The 22504-nt window shown below is 42.9% G+C and overlaps 1 protein-coding gene across 3 annotated transcripts in view; it reads right to left on the bottom strand.

The window, feature by feature from the left end:
- RAD54B (RAD54 homolog B) overlaps nt 1-22504 on the bottom strand; it is a 1336679-nt gene that overhangs the window by 311699 nt on the left and 1002476 nt on the right. The window lies entirely within an intron of this gene.

The raw sequence follows: 22504 nt of genomic DNA on the forward strand, positions 1-22504 counted from the left end.
AAAGTGGCGGGCACTAGACCCGAGCTCTAGTGAAGGAGAGAAGGAACACTTCCTGCACTCGTACCAAATCTACAAGGTGGGAGCAGTTTGACTGTGGTGCTACTGTGCAGTGCGTCCTCCCCGCCAAAGGCAGCAATACCACCGGTAAGGTGCATCGGGATAAATAGAGCAAGTCTGCACCGTTGGGAAATCCAAAAGCGCAGACACTTTCCCTTCCTGCCCGCTCAGCGATTATCATCCTGCTACACGTCCGTTCGTAACGAGCCATTTCGAACAAGATACTCGCCACACATTAGCCTTTTGATGTAAGGCAGGCGAGAATCACTCAGGGCTCAGGCGCGTCTCAGCAGTCCCTTGTTCCAACAGAAGCCAGCTGTATTTCACCCAGAGGCACAGAGGGAGACTGGCTTGTCCGCTGCGGGGGACGCAGCAGGGAGGGAGAGACTGCAGATCTATCCCAAGGCGCTCACAGCGTTGAAAGGAACTGTTTGTAATGTCAGCACCATAGCAAGGAGGCCCCACAAGGTGCGCACACATCACCATTATCCCGCAACAAGGAGAATTTATCCCCAGACTGCTCTGAGCCCTGGGGGGGGAACCTAAACTCCCACTGGATCCTGTGAGCCCGGCGGTGGGCACTCAAAAGGTAGATAGGTGTGAAGTGAAGCCAAGGCGCCCCCCTCTGCCTGGAGAGTCCATCCAGACCCCCCTGGCCTTCCTAACACGCACTCACCCGTCACCTGCAATATAACTACTAGAGAGTGGGGGAAGAGCCAGAAGGAGCTTCGGCTGCTCTGCGGCGGTGTGAGAAGGTGGCTGAAAGGAACTGACACACCCCATGGAAACTTATTGAGGCTGAAGAAACACCTCAAGGTGCCCTATGAGCTCCCTCACCAAACACCAAATCTCCGGCATCTAGCGCCCTTACTAACTACCTACGCGAAGACCTGGCAGAGGATTTGCATACGAATAAGGAGCAGAATAGTGGGGAGAGGAGAAGATCTTGTGCTATTGCACAGTCAGGAAGCCCACTATACACAACGCCATCGGAAGCAGTAACGCCTCAAGTGACCCTCGCCTAGACGAAACAACAGGAGGAAAGGTGAAATCGGGCCTTCCTCAACCAGATACATAGTTGTCCCTTTCCCAGCCACAAAGGAGATTGGTAATTGAGACATTTTTAGCCCCGCCTCTCCTTCGGTGAGCTGGATCTGTGCACTCTCTCCAGGCTTCGATCGCTCTGCCACACTCCAAGGATCATAGAGCAAGATGAGGTTCAGAGCTCCTCGGAAATCCCAGGGACTGACCACGACAGTGCCACTAAATCAGACATTCATCTCCTACTCGGCAAGATCCGCTCAATAAAAACCAGCCTCATGGAAACAGTGTCTGATCTTCAAGCAAGGATGGGCAAGGTCGAAGCTCGAATCGTTTGACGATTTAGAAAACCGGGACCGGAGAACCAATATTCGCATCATGGTCCTCAGTGAAAAGCCAGGTGAAACTCCAAGTAGTCTGGAAACAAGAGTTAAGGCCCTGGTTGAATCAGTGTTCGACCCCGCCAATGCCCCTGTCATGGAGTTCGACAGAGTTCATAAAGCCGGAGGTCCTCCAAACGGTCCGAGGTCCGTCGTGGTAAAGTGCCACTACTATAGGCAGAGACAAGACATTCTGCCGAGAGCACGAGAACGGGAACCCATAGAGTTCGAGGGGACAAATGTTAAACTATTCCAGGATCTCTCTGCAGCTACACTGAACAAACAAAGAGGCTGTTGCCCTCTGACTGCCTGTTTGCAAGAACGTGAGATTCGCTATCAATGGGGTTCCCCTTTTCTTTAAGCTTTGAGCACGAGGGTGAGAACTACAGAGTGACTTCAGTGGAAGAGGCTTGTGTCTGCTGGAAAGTCTGCAGGGAAGCACTTCAGACTCTGACAGGGACAGATCCAGGAGACCTGCGGGACCGCTGCACAAGTCCCTGCCCGCATCCCCCAGGAGGGGCCGAACCCCAGGAACTCAGAAATATAAGGAGTACAACACGCCCTGAGACCTGCTGATCCTCTGGTTTTACCCCAACTCAGCTCATGAACTCCAGAACAGCTTGGCGAGTGTCGCCGGAGTGAAATGTCCTCCGGTTCAAGGAAGTGGCTTGGAGCGCTCCTTGTATTGTGTTTTATGCAAGACTCCAACGGTTTACCTATGTAGTTTAGAGGGGGCGCTTTCTCTCAGTACAAAGTTATGTCGGCTGAAGATTCTGCTGTTCGATTGTTGGTTTCTTTTTGTGATAGTTTTGAAAATGTGCCTGGAGAGGGACCCTTGTAGTGTGGCCCTTCTTTGCTTCAGGGTGTCTCAGTTCTAGGAAAATGCCGGGTTTGGCATCTTCCAAGGGGGAGGGATTGAGGAGGTGGGGGGAAACACTAATCGAAAGGGAAGGGGAGCACATATCCATATCCTAGTACTTCCACTGCTGCACCCGAAAGCATTTGTCACACGTCTACACTTTAAACGCATATTAACCAGACATGGTAGAACCGTTAGATCCAGCGCGGTTCCCATCCAGCAATGCACATCCCAATATGACGCCACCTCATGGTATAACACTCGGGTCCTTTAATGTTAAGGGCCTTAACTTGCCACTAAAGCGATCCATGTTGGCACGCCAATTTAAACTCTCAAAGCTGGACATCCTATTTGTGCAGGAAACGAAATATGCACAATGAAAGGAATGTAGAATTGTCAGCCAAGAACTTGAAGGTTCGCTGTGGGCCTCGGGAGTCAGTAAAAAGGGTGTAGTGGGTATTCTATACAGGAAGTCGATTGGCCTCCAGATAGAACATATTGACAGACACACTGAGGGGAGATTCATAGCTTTAAAGGGGAAGTTGAGACTATGTTTGCTCACGCTCTGCTTATGACCCTAATCAGAACCAATCACAATTCAGTGAGTTGCTGTTCGACTTCCTGGAGTGAGGGTGTATTGGTGTGTGGGCATGATTTCAATGTGGTGGCGGACCCCGACTGGGACTCTATGAGACAGAATGCTCATCCACCTCACAAATCCCAAGGGGAACGATTCCTGGGCCAACTAAAAACACATGACCTGATAGACACCTGGCGCACAGTGCATCCGAAGGACAGGGCATTTACTTTCTACTCGCTCCCCCCATCTCACATATTTGCAAATGGACTACCTGTTGCTCAGTGCGGAAAATGAAAACTCGGTATTCGATGCGACCATAGAGATAGTAGCCTGGTCAGACCATGAATTGTGCCAATCAGACTTGGATCTCGGGCCCCCTCATGCCACTGAACATAGATGGATCTGCAATGACAATATATTTTTATAGTCTTTAAAAGTACATTAATTGAACAGATAAAGGAGTATTTCATTATAAATGACACAGGTGCTCTATCGTTGAACACTGTCTGGGAAGTGGGGAAAGCCACCATGCAGGGAACCTTGATAGCAGAGGGGGCTAATAAAAATAGGACCACACTAAAGAGGGAAGAGGAGTTAAAAACTGAGATCAGGCAATCGGAACAGGAACTTCGAGCACAGCCAACTGATGCGGAGCCGACACGATCTGAAATCGGATCGGAATGCTCAGTAAAGAACTAAAAGACATATGGTAGGGGCAAAGCACTGACACAACTGAGATACCTAAAACACATTTTTTTTAAAAAGGGCAATAAGGCCCATTCCATGTTGGCTAATCGTCTACGCAAACAAAGGGCAGATAGGGCCGTCCCCAAAATTAAAAATGAGGTAGGAATAGATCTTACCAATCCCAGTGAAATTACAGAACACTTTTCAAGATTTTATACAGCCCTCTACTGGGCTGAGGGAGTGGGGTCGGAGACCGATATTGAGGGATATCTAAACAATCTTCCCAGGCCCCCCATACCGCAAAATCATCTAGATATGCTTAACAGCCCCGTATCGACGGAAGAGGTCCAAAATGCCATCTCTAAATTAAAAGCGGGCTAAGCCGTGGGTCCATAGGGATTTATACCGGCATTCTACAAAGCACTCTGTAATTCCCTAAGCCCCTATTTGGCCAAACTCTTCAACTCGATCCTAGAAACGAGCCGTCCTTCACTGAATCGAGAATAGTTGTGATCCCTAAAGAAGGGAAAGACGCTACAGAATGCGCATCATACCGTCCAATCTCCCTTATAAATGTGGATGCGAAAATCCATGCCAGCATCTTAGTTAGTCCACACCAACCAAGTGGGCGGTGTAAAAGGCAGGAGGGAACAGATAACATCCGCAAAACCCTAGACCTCATGGCCCATCTTGATGGGAATGAAGACTACCCCATACTGATGTCCATTGATGCCGAAAAGGCATTTGACCGCGTTGAATGGCCTTTCCTAAACGCGGTCATGAAGTGGGCAGGCTTGGGGAAAGTTTGGATCTCCGGCGCCAGAGCATTGTACCATTGTGCCTCTGCCAAAGTACTGGTCAATGGCATTACATCGAGCTCCTTTGACCAAACTCGAAGCATGCAGCAGGGGTGCCTGCTCTCCCCCTTGGGGTACGTACTAGTCCTGGAGCCATTTGCACAGGCAGTGCGGTCAAACCCCCAGATTTGTGGTATGAGTAGGGGGGGAGGGAATATAAGCTCACACTTTTTGCAGATGATGTACTGACATATCTCACGCACCCATCGGAGTCAGTACCTGCTCTCTTTGACAGTATGAAGGAATACGGGAGGTTCTCAGGGTTCTGAGCTAACTTAAATAAAACAATAGCATTACTGTTTCTCCCAATCGCAGTTCTTTCTCCGCAGCTGATAGTGGAATGGGGTTTCCAGGTGCATCCAGATGCCATAAAATACCTTGGAGTTGAGATCACGAAAACCCTCCCTGACCTGTTTAACAACAATTATACTCCCCTTTGGAATACCATCAGAGCTGACATGGGAAGATGGGCCAAATTATCACTCTCCTGGGAGGCGAGGTACACCTCCATAAAAATGAACATACTCCCTAGATTCCTGTTCTTCTTCCAGTCTCTTCCGGTAGTGGTTCCCGATGCTTTTCTGATGGTGGTTAAACGTGTGTTACAGGCATATTTGTGGGCAGACTCGAAACCCAGATTCCTGTATGCAACCTTAATCCTACCAAAAGATAGGGGGGGGGGAGCATGGGATTCCCTGATCTTTCTGACTACTATAGACCCTCTCAGCTCCGTGTCCTCCTAGATCACCTATGGGAGAACTCGCAGAAACAGTGGGTCTTCTTAGAAAATTTCCTTTTTGCACCTGTCACTCTGGGGGAATGGTTGTGGGTTCCCAGTAGCACCTTACCTTGGAAGATCGGAGTACACCCGGTCCCAGCGGTATTATGGTCGATATGGTGCCCCTCCCGTTTCATGAAGCGTGTCATGTCATGGTCGTCTCCCCTAAGTTGCATCTGGGCTCCCCCTATAAGAGATGATCTGAATGAGGTACCTCACTTTCAGCCCCTGTATGAGGAGGGACTAGTAAGATGTCATGGTCATGAAGTCAGGGGCACAGGCATGCAGGGGTCGCATACACATGAGACCTTGGTGGACACTGTCCTGGCGCCTTTGGCACCAGGCTCACGAACAAAAGTAAACAAGAACATCCATTTAACACCGAAAAGCTTTTATTATGGACATAACACTTCAGATGCATTAACCTTGAACATTCCATCCATTAAGCAGGATGCATTAACCTTGAACATTCCATCCATTAAGCAGCCCCAAGTGTATTCTTGTGTGTGGCTGCTAATGGATTGCCTTCGCACGTGCTCACTCTCTAGGAATGGCAGGGTGTGGCTGGTAAAACGGCCTTAATGGGCATGCCCACAATCTCAGCTATATAAGCTGCCTGATCCTCAAGACGGAAGCTTCGCGTTATTCTGCAATTGCAAGCAGCATAACGCTCACCGTCGCCTGAGGTCAGACTAACCTTTGAAGATCCTGCTTCCTAGACATCCTGCTTCTTGCCAGGCATACTTACCAACTGGGGGAAGCTGTTCTTACCTGTACATCTCTTCGGCAAACCAAGTATTTATCTTTACACTTTCCGGAACGCCGAAATCTTCATCGTGGCACTGCAGCACGACACGCTCCATCGTCGACAGCAGCACCTGCAAGGAAAATGAGAAGACAAGGTTAGACACTTCGAAAAAACTGTCAGTGTAAGGTTGCGCTTCGCTATACTTCGCGCTTCTCCTTAAACCATCACTTACCTGCTGTCGAACATTGCCGTAGCATCCATCTTCCATCCAGCCGCGTCTTGCATCTCACAGCTGCATTGAGGCCACATTTCCATCTAATGGAAGAAAACAGAAGAGAGACATTATTGCGGGCATAAATCGGAGCAACATATAAAGACATTAAACAGAACGAACAGCATCACTCAGCTCAAGAAAGACATACCAATCATAAGGAGAAGCATAGTCGCAGCTGGACTGGACTAATCCTTATCAGGGATCAGTGAAGGAACTAGATACCATTCGATGCGCCCCTGCCAGAAGAAGCAGGACGGAGAGCTTATCTTCATTAATTCACAGGTGAGCTTTATGGGCCGGCGTATGCTCACAGAAACCGTACTTTGGGGTGGAGGGTTCGAGAGGTACAACAATCCCAGATTGGCACACTTGCACACTCTTATCTCCACGTACCACCGCTTACAGCTTTTCTACTGAGGGAGAGGCCTGAAGGGGGTGATTCAAGTTCAGGGAGGGCTGCAACCGTGCTCCAACGCCTCCGCAGAGACCAGGTGAGCATAACGTAACAGCAGGCCAGATGTCGAGAGATGGGTCCTATATTTCCAAAGAAGAGTTGGAGGAAGCACTGCATGGCAACTCGATAGCGCCTCTACTCTAGCTACAACTTAGAAGCGTCTTCAGAGATCCGTGCTGGGGGGACTCCCTTCAGAGCCCCCTCACAGTATTTGAACGTGTTCTGAGTGTGCGCCAAAGCTCATAAGGATTGATAGTCCTATTATACAATGCACTCCTTACCAGAGGTCACTTAACACGTCCCACGTCTGAAACCAAAAGGGACACAGACTTAGAGTTGCAAGACCACCCGGATACATGAGAGTGATATATAAGGCGGTGTGGAGCTCATCGATAAGGTCGGTAATAGATCCTTCTGAGAACTACGGGAAGGATACAGATCGAATTTCTTACAAACCAAACACAGATGGAGCCCATATTAAAGGAACTCTTTCTGTGTACAAACCAAACACAGATGGAGCCCATATTAAAGGAACTCTTTCTGTGTAATATATGGAGTTGTATTTTTGAAAGACAAAAAATCTGTCTGGAATTCTCAGACAGTACGTACTCTCAGCCTTGTGTTTCCCTAAACACTAACACACGAACTGACAGTACTTTTATGTTATTTGGTTTAAATATTTCTGCCAAACAAAGAAGCCGAATAAAACACACATTTTAATTTGCAAGGCAGATAACACATGCCTTGATGGTCATGACATGTGACTTTTAGGAAAACCTTAACAGCCAACATTACGGAGTGTACAGAAGGTTAGCGATAGGGTAAGTCCTCTCTTTACTATCCCCTCACGCTAGATAAGCAGAGCAACCACTGCAGACTAGGGAGAGAAACACATAAGGGTTTAGTTTAGTGTGGTTGAAGGGCAAGATAGACTAGGGCAACATTTGGTGACAATATAAAATGATGTATTAAACTTACCTGAGACTTTGTTGTGTGACAATTTGACTAGGGGAGTCTCAAGGTACAAGACCCTGAACAGTCCAAGATGTGTGTGTGTTTTGCTCAAAATAATCCACCCATTTGAAGTGTGTGATCTATATTTCACCGTTTGGAAACATGTTGTTAATCCTTTTTAACATAACATGTTTGTGTGCCTCTTCATCATTGTCCTTTTTTAGGTCCTCTTAATGCCCTTTATTGGTATTAATGGCATTCTCATAGCAGCTAAAAACTCACTCCTTATCGACTTGCTTCCAATCTATATGATTGTGCTCCATGTCTTTCCTGTGATGTTAATAGTGTGCCACTCCACTGTGCTCAAATTGATCAAACCATTTCAGGTATAAGATCTATACTTCAATTTTTGGAAACATATTGTTAATCCTTGTTACCATAACATTTCCACCTGATTCTACATTTACCAGAACTCTTAACACAGTTCCTTTGCTTAATACAGATCTTAATTCTACCAACTTATGTAAACATATTGAAGATCTAAATTATACCATACTACATTTCACTTGGGTCAAGCGTGGTGCCCAAACCTGAAATTAACAGAAGCCTATTATATTTTAACAGACATACAACATTGCAATCAGGCTGGTTGGCTTACAGCGTCTTCATAGGAATACTCCCATATCGTGGTCTGAATACAGTCCCATCTCAATTGTACGATATTTGCAAATCATCCTTGCCTCGATCTGTCTTAAGCTTTTCTCTGTCTCCTCCTCGAGGGTTGGGATGTGACAATTTAAGTCCAATGAAGGGGATTCCAGCTTTATCCTCCAATGGATGTTTCTCTTGCCAATTAGTAGAAAGAGGCAACCTTGGGTCTTCATTTCGTATTGCATACAAATGTTTCCTGATCCTTATGCATAACTCCCAAGTAGTACTGCCAATATAAACCAGCCCACACAAACAGATAATGCCATAAACTACATATTTTGACTGCCAACTAATAAAATCCTTGATTTGAAACGGCTCCTTCATATTGATAAGAATCTTCTTTGTTTCACTTCTATATTGGCACATACTAAAAGTGCCACACTTTTCTGTTCAACAATGTTTTCTGGGTGCAGAAAGGCTGGCCTGACAGATTTAATTGTATGTGCTCCAGTGTATACAAATGTTGGACATTTTCCAATGTAGCTGAATAGATCTGGATCCAATGTTAGTAAATGCCAGTGTTTTTGAAAGATCTTATACACATTATGACTATCTCTTGAGTGACTGGTGATCATCCTTACCACATTTGTATTCTTACTGCTATCCCTTAATGAACATATGAAACATAAGAGCCAAAAGACATTCAAATACATGTTTTGAATTTCTTTCTTATAGGGGGTCACTTCGCTGTATTTCACCAGTACTGATACTACAGCATATAGTAATATGGAGACAGTCTGGGGGTTTCTTTCATCAGCGTGAAATAAGGACTATACTGAAAAGTATGAGAATATAAGGTATGTCTTAATGTGTTAGACCAGGGCACCTATAATAATAAGTAAGCAAAACTATTGCATTGTGCAAACAAGAATACAAAACATGTTTACAAGACAGTCTATTTTGAACTTCTGTGGACCTAATCATACATTTTTAGATATAGCGAGAAACCTTGAAGTGACTCCAGATTGAGAGATCATTACAAACTGAGTAAAGACAGACACATAAATGATATATCAATGAGGTATGTGCAACAAGTTTTCACATACGATGATATTACTAATTGGTAACATTTTATTGTCTTTAAAATACAATAGAAATTCAACTGAAGACAATTGATGTCTAGGTCTAATTTTGATATATCCAATGTATTCTCGATATGAAGACTGATGAGCTGGATAACAAACATAGGTTGTGTAAAAATGCAATAGTAGTACCAGAATCAACACAAAATGTGGTAAGAATTGAGGAGTATATGGCAAATCATTCATCACCTGAGGTAGAAGCAAACTAACACTGACATAGTGGCATGGTTGTGGTTATAAGGAAGGCACCTTGTCGTATTGTGGTGAAAATTATTCTAAGTACTAAGCCAGTACAAAAGGAGCCAGTTACTTAAAGGGGTTCACAGTACGGTGGTGGACATACAGACACAATAAGAACAATTGGGTTTTGGGTACAAGATGTAGTAACTGGACCATGATACGGTTTCAAGTTTTAACGTACATGTTGACTGAATTGTAATCCTCTGTTTTTCCCTTACCCTTTTATCTCCCACTATTTCCTTTCCTGTTTTTGATGTTCCAATTTATCATTGGGGTTATTTTGAAATTGGCATTGTGTACTGAGCAATGATAAATGATTGTGCATTTTTGTTTTTTTCTGTGTGAACACAAAATTGTTTTCAAACTTTTGGTTATTGTGGATATACATCCAATGGCATGTGTATGGCTTTGTTGCGTGCATTTAATAGAGCCTGAAGAAGATCTCTGAAAGGTTGAAACACGTGTTGGCTGGCTGTACAAACATGTATACAAAACAATAAATTGTGTTCAATCATAAGTAACTGCTCTATTATTATAGTCAATTGAATTTGACGGTAGTGGCGCAGGGGCCGGTTAGAATATTAAATAATTGTTCTTGTGAAGATTTTGGGTCTGAGCCTGCCATTAGCCAAGGCTTGCCCACCAGTGAATAGGGGACACTACCAACATGTTTGAAATCATAACATAGTTGGACATGTTCAAGGTGTGATAGATAGCTGAAACGGGTTAAGCCCCCAATTTTATTCTTTGGTATTTGTGATGTCACCTTTTAAAACCATCAGACATAGATCATGTTCAGTCCTCTTCTTGATGGCGTCATCACATCTAAAACCTGGAACTTTATTTCTCTCAGTTGATGTCAATATTCCGAAAAGTGTCTTGCGACTGCTGATTTCACATTGTTTGTCCCAATATTTCACTTATGCTTATTGCATCTAATTCAGGCGCTGCGAGTAGAATGTCCAACAAAATAATTTCTGCAGTGACATTTAATACTATAAATGATGTTGGTTCTGTCACAAGTAGCAAAGTCCCTAATTAAGATTTTTTTATCCCCTAATCAGATAACATAACTGTGGTTTCTGCAATTTAGTCATGGAAACATTCCTATCTTCTTAGTGCGTGGGTATGTCTGTTGCTTATTTGTTACTCTTTCAGTTTGAATCAGCATATCTCTCAAATTCCTACGGTGTTCAAAAGCGAAAGTTGGCAATTCACCGTACAATAGCATGTTGAAACATAATCTGCATATCTAACTAGCAGAATTATTTTTGAATTCTGTACTGGGGTCTAGATTACGCATATCAATCCGAGTGTGTGTTCAATCTTTTCCTGCTTGAGTAATTCATCACGAGACAACATCTCAATGTTTCATTGTAAATCTTTTAGATCTGCTGATCGGTACCCCGATTTATACATTTTATCACCTATGTTCATATTGAATGTGGTAATTCATCAACATTGATAATTTGTTTAACTAATCAACTTGCTATGAGGTAATCTTCCTATTGTTTGGGATGGATGAAAGATATACAAATGAAATAAGTTATTGCGGTTTGTCAGTTTGGTAAAAAGATCAGTTGTAAACTGATCCCGATGCATTTGCACCTTGGCAGCTAGAATTTATATTGCTGTAGAGCCGACTGGAAATGTGAACTTGATATGATCATGAAGGTCATTAAAAAATTCAAAAACATTCTCCAAATATTTTCAGTCACCATGCAAGTAACTGAAAATGTAATCGATTTAGTATTACCGATATTTTAGATTCTCTTTCCATCTAACATTACAAATAACGTGATCTGTCTCGAATTTGTACATGGACATATCTACATATGATGGGGCCATGGTGGCTCCCATAAATGCCCTTGAAATTTGCATGAATTTTTTATGTTATAATGAAAAGATGTTAATAAAAACCATATTCAACAAACATTAGGGAAACTCTTTGTAAACTTCAATATTTGCCGCTTGGAACATCGATTCTATTGCTTCAATACCTTCTCCTCTGGGAGATGATATATTTAAATTTCAAACATCAGCATTAAACAAAATATCTTCAGGATCTGATTTGATTGTTCCTGGCTTTTGAAAAAAAAGAATTATTATACCCAAAACATGTAGGAGTAGATGGTATTAATAGTTGGTAGAAAGTGTCCAAATACGTACAAAGTGGTTCACGGAATCCATTAGTACTCTTAGTCCAGACATATAAGGCTACTACAAAGAAATGAAGACACACCAGTCACAAAGAACAAATATATAAACAACAGTTTATTATCGCTTAAGCAGACCCAAATTCATCAATGCATGTGTACAGGCATAGAGAAGGTGAGCTAAAACATGGGGGAGTGAGCATACTTTATACATTTTGAACAACATGGCAAATTCATTCTAACCCATCAAGTGATGGGGGTTCATGACCTACAGACGTGGTCATTTTACCATAGCAACACATGCTGGAACACTCTGCGTCTCGGATAATTTACTGTCTGGGAACAGAGCGGAGTGGGGTGTAGGAGTATATTGGGTTCCTAACACAAGGTAACATTCCTTGTGCTATAATATCTATGTTATTTCTAGAGTAAAAGGTCAGTCTGCTTTTCGACTCAGTACCTTGGTCTTTCAGAACAACATGTTCCATGAATTGTGCTTCCTTTTAATCGTCTGAATGCACATCCACTATTAGCTACGGAAAGGGCAAGAGAGCCCAGGAAGACGGGAAGGCACCTAATTTACAGATTAGCTACGTTCGTGCCAGTACTTCAAGGCTCTAATTTAAAGACAAACAATGTGCTCAGCAGATTTAGCATTTCTGTGCAGGGTCATGTTTTTAGGAGCTTTCGAAGCAGTGACTTTGTGAATCTTTACCGAGTTCGGAAAGGAAACGCAGAAAAGAGAGAAAAACGACCAAGATGGCGTTTGGGAGCCGAGATGGTGCGGATCAATGTGTGTGCGCTTAGGGAAACATTATAATACACAAAAAATAGTCCGTAGGCACGCCTCTTTGAGAACGAACACGGCTAAATGACCTGTCCTTTGGGATGGTACCCACTCAAGAGTCTGCAGCCACACTTTACCTCACAGTATCTTTCACAGAAGGGAAATATCCATTTGCATATCAGTCTTTGTCCCGCCCACATGGGCAGTCGAGCACCAAAAAGCTATGGCAATTCTCTTCTGAACAAGAGTACCAACAGCAACCCCATACACGTGTTTCAGCCTTGTTGGGCCTCATCAGTGAGGTAGAGCTGTGCAAAATGGATGAACTCTTACAAATACTCCTTTTGGCCTAAGCCAACACATTACTAGTATTCAGGTGACCATGTATCATCATCATTGGAACAACCAGAACCATCACTGTCATATACATTGATAGCCATAAACTGTTTGATAGCGACATCTTGAACGATCAAGGCATTAGTCATATTTACAGGAAGATGAGGACCAGGTTTTAGCCTCATTAAAGACCTAGAACAGCAAGTATCTAGTGCAGTACCTAGAACAGGCAAGCAATGTATGCAGCAGCAGAACAAAATTGCCCCAACGACAATAGCGCGTGCTGAGAATAATTTCCAACCCCAAGATCTAAGCATGTTCCAAGCCCATGTTACAATGTCTCAATCCCCTTATGGGACGTGAACTCCAGAGCTCAGTATATGTAACCTTTTGATCACTTGAAACACCGTAGGAGAGGAGTCAGGTACGAAAACGCAGACCCGCCCATTTTGCATACACCACCACGCTCAGCTAACATGACGTCTAAAACCATTCTATTCTGAAGAGATACAAACCTAATCGCTCTTTGTTCCAATGACATGTTGAACAGTAGATCAGTAGTTTCGTTGATAGTGTTTTCTAACACTCTAGCCAATCGCTTAATATCCTGTGAATTTATAATCTGGCCCCAAAAAGGAACCATGGCTTTTGCTACTTCTCCCAATACCTGGAGTGGGGTATCATCATCTATTCCCCTCCTAGGACGAGTCTTCAGTATGTCTGCAGTGGATGTAACAAACGCCTGGCAATAGTATCCCCAGATAACAAGTCCCTTTCCAATTTTCTGGCAACCATGGATAGGCTTCCTTTCCACAAACAAAGTAAATGGGTCACCCAATGTATAAGGGCCTATTCTCGTTTACCAGAACTACAGTGTTTGCACATTTATCATACGTGCCCATATACCGGGAACCTTCTTTCCGCAAACAAAATGGAACTATATCCGGATCATGATGAATGGTGTAGGACGGGGGAATTGCTTCCCTGTTTTCTACTGGTGACATCCTAAATGAGATCATTGATTGATAAGGTCTAGCATGCTTATCAGTACTTCTAGTGGAGGCAGTATTGGTTGTACTTTTATTCGCAAAGACAGAACACCCTAGAGGTAACAAAACGAGTCGATCAAATTCATTGATGTTTGTTTCATCAAAGTTACCAGTGGCACTATTGTTCCACTTACCAAGGAATAGAGCTCTAAATGATGCATAAAAAGATAGTGGTACTGGATACATGTACCATCCTAGACCTGTCTCACTGTGTGTGTGGTAGGTGAGAACATAACCAGCAGTTAGTTATGTTCAAAATTGCATGTGTGGCATTCATTATTTGTATGAGCATATTATTAAGATATTCTTCTCTGTGTTTCAGATCAAGTGGACGAAGAGTCTGACAGTGTACATGGAGAGGAGACAAAGTGGTGCTGGCAGTAGGCAGTAGTATACTAAGCGGATGTGAACTCTCCAAATACCATAATATAGGTATCAATGTGATTACGACACATGCTACAAATGTTATTATATTAACTACTCCTTCGTTGACCATAGCCCTCTAGATATGGGCTCCCGCGTGGCAATGCTTTCCATGTCCTCGATTCTACGTGCCCCAAATAGAGGTCTAGTTTTCAGTGTCCGTTAAGAAGCCTCACTGAAACAGGCTTTATAAGTTCATCTGTAGGTGGCACCTGACCATGTGGCCGATCTTTCTTGTAGTCTTCTTTATCTGTCTTCTTACCCTGCCCCCTCTGGAACTCCTTGAACCATCTTTAGGGGGATTGGAGGGAAGGATGTTTGTTTCTTGTGGGTGCGGTATACATACTACACTGTCCTAGTCAATAAAAATGTAATTCCCTAAGTATTTCCGTGGTGGAAGGTTGTACCTCGTAACTCCAGGTACGGAATGGTCTGCGAACAAGGGATCAGAATCAGAAGAAAATGATGAATTTTCAAGTTGTTTGAGTTCAAAATGATACTAAGGATCAGAATGGGTGTCCTCATTCAAAGGCATATTCTTAGATTCAGGATCATCAACCCTCTCCTTAACACACTTGTCGTAGGGTAAAGGCAAGGGCACTCGTTTCAGGCGCGCCGCATGTATCCAATATTTTTTCCCATCGACTCGAACAGCCGTCTGAGTAGCCAGCAGAACCTGATAGGGTCTTTTCCAACGAGCTGCAAGGCAGGAATTCTTCTCGATGTCTTTTTTATTTTTTATTTTATCAGTCTTTTATCAGCACGAAGTCCCCAGGTCGAATGCAGTGACCAGGTCCTTCGTATTTCTCGGGCAAAGCTGCTCAAACCTGTTGGTGAATCAAACGCAGGTTTTGAGTCAATTGGTCACAATAGTCAGTTAATAACGGGTACTCTAGCTCGGACAATTTTCTAGGTCTAGGTGCATTCCATATATTAGCAGGTCTCCCCATAACAATTTTGTAGGGAGAATGTCCTGTTCTAGACTGAGCTGCTGTTCTCATTGACAGTAACGCTAATGGTAAGGCGTCTGGCCATTTCAATGTACTATGTGCACACACCTTTGCTAGTTTGTTCTTAAGGATACTGTTATGACGTTCCACCAAACCAGCACTTTGAGGATGCCTCGCGGAATAAAATCGTTTATCAATTTGTAGCACCTTGCATACCTGTAGTATGATAACCGCTTTAAAGGGTGGTCCATTATCGGACCAAATTACTCTGGGTAACCCAAATCTAGGCAAATACTCTTAACATTACTTTTGCAGTAGATATGGCAGAGTTATCTCTCAAAGGGAAAGCTTCAACCCATTTACTGAAGTCGCATATCACTACTAACACATATTTGTAGTTTTGGCATCGTTCCATCTCGATGAAGTCAAAATGAATCACTTCAAATGGCATAGAGGGAGGTCCAAAACTACCCTTGAGTGCTGGTGTTCCCCTACCAATGTTGTGTTTTAGACAATTCATGCAGTTCTAAACTAATCTTTCTGCAATTTTGGGAATGTTGTCATTGTACCAAACTGGTCTAAGTGTTTACAAATACTATTTGCACTGATATGTGCTGGCCCATGTGCCTACAGCTGTTACATATGCTTTGGTCAGCATCCATCTCTGTTTCTCATGGTCTAGCCAACAACCCTCATTATCCAACCCTGCAGGTCCAGAGGCCCAAGACTCAATCTCCTCCTTTGTGGCTTCAGCCTGAATCTCCTTTACATTACTAACACCCTCATCCATCATCCCAGTATCTTGTCTGCAAATGCATTTCCTTTTCCAATGTCGTCAGTCACCCTCTGGTGTGCTGCACATTTCATTATAGCTAGTTGTTTGGGAAGGGCTAATGCGGATAACAATTGCACTATTAAGAGACCATGCTGAATCTTGGTACCATGAGATGTTAAGAATTCCCTTTCAGCCCATAATCTTCCAAATCAGTTAAAACATTCACACTAAGCCCTTGGGATATCTCACAAGCTCTAGTCAGGGCAACTATCTCCGCAGCCTGGGCGTAGTTGTGTGGAATTCTCTTGCTTTCGATAATGTTGTGTAAAGTGGCGATTGCATAAGCAGCTGTGGAAGTGCCATCAGGCAGTTTAAAACCAGAGCCACAGCTCTCCATCAGGAGATGTCAATGGTGTATCGTTCAGATCGATCCCGCCTTTTGTATCCTGTTCTGTAACATACAAGCAGTCATGGGATGCATTATTAGTGCAATCCTCATTCAGAGGAGGCAAAAGTTCAACCCGGATTCAAAGAACAGCATCTCTTAATTTTGATGTGAGGTGCAAATAGGATCAACTCATACCTAGTGAGTCGGGCAGACGTGAGATGCTGAGTATGTGTTCTATTTAACAGAACATCTACTGAGTGAGGTACCAGCACGGTTAAGGAGTGACCCAAAATGATACCCTCACTTTGCTTCACTGAGGCAGCAGCAGCAGCAGCAGCTGCAGACTGAGACGTTTCGACAAAGCTTATGCAACAGGGTCTAACGTGAAGGAAAAATAGCTGCATGGTCTGCCCCTTATTCCATTTTCCTGTGTCAAAAGAGCCAAAGCACATCCATCCCGTTCATGCACAAACAAGACAAACTCTTTTCTATAGTTTGGTATGCCCAAAACTGGTGCGAAACATAACGCTGTTTTGAGCAGATCAAAAGCTTCTTGACAATCCCTATGCCAAGGTAATGGTAAAGCTACATCTTTCCTTGTCAATGCCAACATTGGCTTAATCAAAAGTGAAAAATTCGGAATCCATTGTCCACAATACGGAGCCATGCTGATAAAGGCCCTAACTTCTTTCTGCGTATTTGGAACAGTCATGCCAGAGATGCTTTGTACACGTTCAGGTGCAAGGCGCCTACCCTCTTTCGACAGGAGATGGCCTAAATAGGCGACCTCATGTTCACAATATTGGAACTTCGTCAAAGATGCTTTATGGCCATGCTCAGCTAGATGCTTCAATAATAAAAAAACATTGCTCTCCTTGCAAGCGCTTTCTGAATCGGCAGCAATGAGTAGGTCATCAATGTACTGTATCCATGTGCAAGTGGAAGGCAATTCAAGCATATCAAGTTGTTCCTTAAGGGCTCTGCTGTAAATGCTAGGACTCTCAGTGTATCCTTGTGGTATGCGTGTGAAAGAGGGTCCTCCAAGGGAAAATGCAAAAAAGTATCTACTGTCTGATTGAATGGGTATACTAAAGAATGTGTTCTTTAAATCAATTACAGAAATGTGTAGCCGTAACAGGAATCATAGTCAAGATGGTGGTGATGTCAGCGACAATGGAAAACTGTGGTGCAACTACCTTGTTAATCACGCGAAGATCAATAACAAAATAGTAAGGTAAAGCATTGTCACACTATTACATGTACTACCAGAAATCTCTTCAATAACACCTTGATGCATTCAATCAGAAACAATACTTTTAAGTGCTTGTTCACCTTCAACTGATACTTTATACTGCAGGATGCGCGGTACCGTAATACTGGATTTTATTACTATTCGTACAGGATCAACGTTCAGTATCCCAATATCGTTGTCATTTATTGCCCATAGATGCATAGGCACTTGTTGTAATTCACCCTGTAAAGGCAGTGTTATAAATTGTGCAGTGGAATTCAGCTGGGGTGAAATGGTCAAATATACTCCATCTGGCAAGCAATAAATCACTGCATGTAATTTCTTTAACAAATGTAATCCCAGCCGATTCTCACCACAATTTGTAGTAGAGTCAGTGAATAGACCCAAAGCTACTGGCACCGGTCGAGAAACCGGACTTACTACTGGAGTACCAGAAAACCCTACGGAAACATTATTCTGCCCTGAGAGTGGGATATCTGGAACCCGCAGATGGTCAATGGAGCATTTCTGTGCTCTGCATGCGCCCTATTCCCTACTTTCATTTCTACGTAGGGTCCTCTCTGATCTACGGAAATAGGAATAGGTTACAGACTCTGCTTCAGGCTGTCCTAGCAAAACAAAACATCATCAGATGTAAAGTCCTCAGTAAAATAAGAGTGCAAATTGGTGTCAAAAATGTTCGTATTCCCAGTATTTTGTTGCTGGCCCCTATGATTACCCGTACTATTATCATGTGGTTGGTTCTGTTGATTCTGAGCAAGCTGATTCCTATTTGGACCGGGCATGCCATTACGTGCTCTCGATCTTCTACCAAATGTACCACTCGTACCATTTGCTCTCTGCTGAAGGACCAGGCACTGTGCCCTCCAGTGACCTTCTTGCTTACAATATGCACATTGGTTCATATGAACAGGCCCTGTTGGCGGTATGAACTGGCATCTCTATTATGCATTCCCACCCCGGGATCCTATCGCAATCTGTTGCGAGAGTACTCTGGTTTTGAAATCTCCCTTTTTCTTATCGATTTTCTCTTTCTCATTGTTACCTCTGTTTTCGTAATACTGATCCATATGTAAAACTTCAGATTGCGATTTAGCTTGCCATGCATTTTCAGAGGCAGTGATCTGCGACTGAATATCTAGCAACAACCCTCGCACAAATTTGTCAACAAACAATCTCTTTCCAGGTTCCGTACTCAAATCTTGACCACTGAAATACCTGTTCAAACCTGTTAAAAAACTCGGTTGCTCTCTCAGTTTTCCCTTGAATGCACGTGGTTAATGTATCCCAAATAATTCTCTTTTCAGGCACTAATCTTTTATGTTTAGTCACAATGTGGTTTGTTAACATTCACATATTCTGAGGCGGTTTTTCTCCAGCTTTCTTAGATCTATATATATCTAGTTCCAGTGCAGCCCAAGTACCGCCCACAGCAGCTTGATCATCTATGGTCCTAATTTGCTTCCATAAGTCTGCTGGCAAAATCACAGGGACTAATAAGTCACCATCACCTAAAGTGAAAACTGACGAATTTAGAACTGATTCTATTTATTTGTAGAATCCTGTAGGATTCTTTCTAATGTCTGGAATAGACTGCTTAAGAGTGTTTACTTCCAGCCGTGAGAACGGAACTTGAACAAACTGTGAGATATAATGTGCTGGAATGGTTGTGGCAGCTGCTCCATCGGCAGCAGGTATCTCTACCTTCGGTACAAGAGCTGGAGGAACCTCTCTCATAGGTAATTGTACAGTGGGAAATTCTGAAAGTTTATTAAGGAGTAAAGCCAAATTGAGTGACCATGAAGTTAGCACGGTGTCAGCAAAAAACGCCTGCTTATAAATTACCATAATGTCAGCGGGACAACACAATTTTCTTTTCAAACATTCATCCTGCAAATATTCGACCATAACTCGTAATACCTTTCTCTGCATAGGCGGAGAATATTAGCTAAACGTGTCATGCACCTTGATAGGCGAAATGGAGATAGCATGAGACTGTCTTGTGCAAGGAGACAGGAATGCTACACGATATGCTTTTCTGTTCTTAGAATAGAATATAGAACATGTCATTGTGAACTAGTACACGATTATGCTACGTTGAAATATGCATTTATGTAGCAATAGAATGCTTGTTGCCATAGAATGCTTTCTACGCATGCAATCGTAACATGTGTCATCGCTCTGTATAACAGTAGATTGCTGTTCTGTTCAGGGGAGAGGCTGTCTCGGAGCTGGCTGAGAGTAGATATTGCTAGAGATTAGATGGGAGGGTTGGGGTTTTGCTAAAAGCACTCATAGCTATAGAATGCTGATTGCTTGTTAGTGTATTGCCATGCATAAATAAATATGCATTCTGTTTATTACGATTTCTGTGTCTTGTGATCTCTGTGTGTCTGTGTGTGTTTTAATTTTTGTTTCAGTTAGTATATTTAGAGTCTTACAAATGGCGCCTGCACGGGGGCCCTACCAATGCTGAATGACGGTGTTTGGGACTGGAGTACCAGAGGATCCCTGCTTGCCAAATAAGACGAAGGTTCCTTGCAGCAGCTGCTACTTCTGATCCACTTGTTGGCCAAGATTTTCTCTGGTGAGGGTTTGAACCGCGTTATTATCCCCAAAACATGTAGGAGTAGATGGTACTACTAGTTGGAAGAAAGTGTCCAAATACGTACAAAGTGGTTCATGGAATCCATTAGTACCTTCTACTACTGGTCTGCCTGGGGGCTGTGATGAATCCTTCCTTATGTAACTTCAGTAAGATGTAGAACACTGCAGTTGGAGGATTCAAAATTATTAGGAATTGTTTGGTCTTTTCATTTATCTATTACTGATTTGCTGTATGTTCCAGTAATGTACGAATATGCTGCTCCATATCTGTGGTTGGTTCATTAGATAACCACCTGTACATGTGTGAGTCATATTTTTTTTTAATGTGTTTAATTTTAGAATTACAAGAATAAAAACACAAAAAAAGGAACAAAAAAGGGCATTACAGGCCAGGTCATTTCACTTTGTCAGTTTGGTCCATGAGGTGACACATAATGTCCTGCATTCCCATGCGAAGAACGAATAATCATCCGCAACAAGCCCATTCACTCGCCTTGATCTCCATACCTGACAGCATTGACCTCAGTTCTGGTGGGCACTCTCCCTCATGGTAGTTTCAAATCAGTGGAGGATGCGAGTACATTCAGTAATTGACCCCAGTCAATCATAAAACCTTCCTCCATGTCCATCTTTTTGACCTTACTTAGCACTTCTGATTCCGCTAACCCCCATGTCCTTATATCTAACACCCATTGCGGGATAAGAGGGAGCCTGTGACACTTCCAGGACATCACTATCCTTCTTTTTGCCAACAACAGTAGAAACGGAGTAATCTTACTCCTATGTTTCTCTCTCTTGCTACTGGGTAGTCAACCCAATAAACATACCAATGTGTCACAGTCATAGGAGCCATAAAGTAAAATGTTGATACTATCTAATACTATCTAATACTTCCCTCTAATAAAATTGGATCACTCGGCATTCCCAAACCACATGCCAAAAAACCTGCCCGTCATGATAACATTGAGGACACGTATTAGGTACTTGCAGGGCAATAACGTGCAACCTAGCTGGAGTCATGTAGACCCTATGGAAGAAATGAAACTGAATCAGTTTAAATCTGGAATTCCTGGACATCTTTTTTTTTTTTAACAACTTCATTTATATTTGCACACAGGTTATGCACATACATTAGCAACTTTCTTTGATTATACAGACATACTACATGTACAGTGCAATAGCCTTCTGTGTTCAGGTTCTCCGGTTCACTGAGATCAGCCAGATATTGCTTGTATCGCGACCATATGTTTCTGGGTCTACTTTGTGGTAATGTGTTCACAAATCTCAAGCCATTCCCGATCTGAAAATGCATGACCCAGGTCTGCTTCCCGTTTCCCCTTGCTGGATAGGACCGGGGTGTACTATTACCCTTGCTTTCTCTTATTTATCAAACAGGGTGAGAAATCTGTTGGTCTGGTCTCACTCAGCTCAGTATCAGTGCCCTGATTACATCTTAATAGTTTCTTGATAACTATTATAAACCCTTTTGTAGCAAGGTTGTGTGCCAATAATTCCAAACTATTGAGTCATTCTTGTATAGTTAAGAGAATAAGCTCCAGTGAGCATTTGTTCAAAATGTTCTGCCATTTTTTTAACAAACTCTTTGTTGTCCTTACACAAGGTATTTGATAAGTTTGTTCTTAAGCCACTAGGACTCCATTGAGATTTGTAATATCTGGCGAGAGATATAGCATGTAACTTACAACTGACATCACACCATATTAAGTATTGCAAGCATTTCATTTGTTTATTTGGACGATTCCAGTTGACAATGTATGGCATTTCACCCTAAATCCGATTTAACTCCTATTATGAAAATGCTGACAATGTACTATTTTCATCAATCGGCAATCATGGCAAGCAACACATTACATTTTCTAAAAAGGAGCTACACTAACTTCAATAGGGAATACTTTAGAATTGTACAAGAATTATATTTTGAGTTCTAGATTACAGTGAAATTAGCAAATAGAGGTAGTTCAATAGTAATAATGGGCATGGATTCCTATGAAGCAGAATGTGTAGGTCACCATAATGATACAGGAAAGTCTGTGTGGTTACCCAATCATCCAACCAAAG

This window comes from Ambystoma mexicanum, chromosome 5q (genome assembly GCF_040938575.1).
Source record: "Ambystoma mexicanum isolate Mex_15411 chromosome 5q, UKY_AmexF1_1, whole genome shotgun sequence".
NCBI lineage: Eukaryota > Metazoa > Chordata > Amphibia > Caudata > Ambystomatidae > Ambystoma > Ambystoma mexicanum.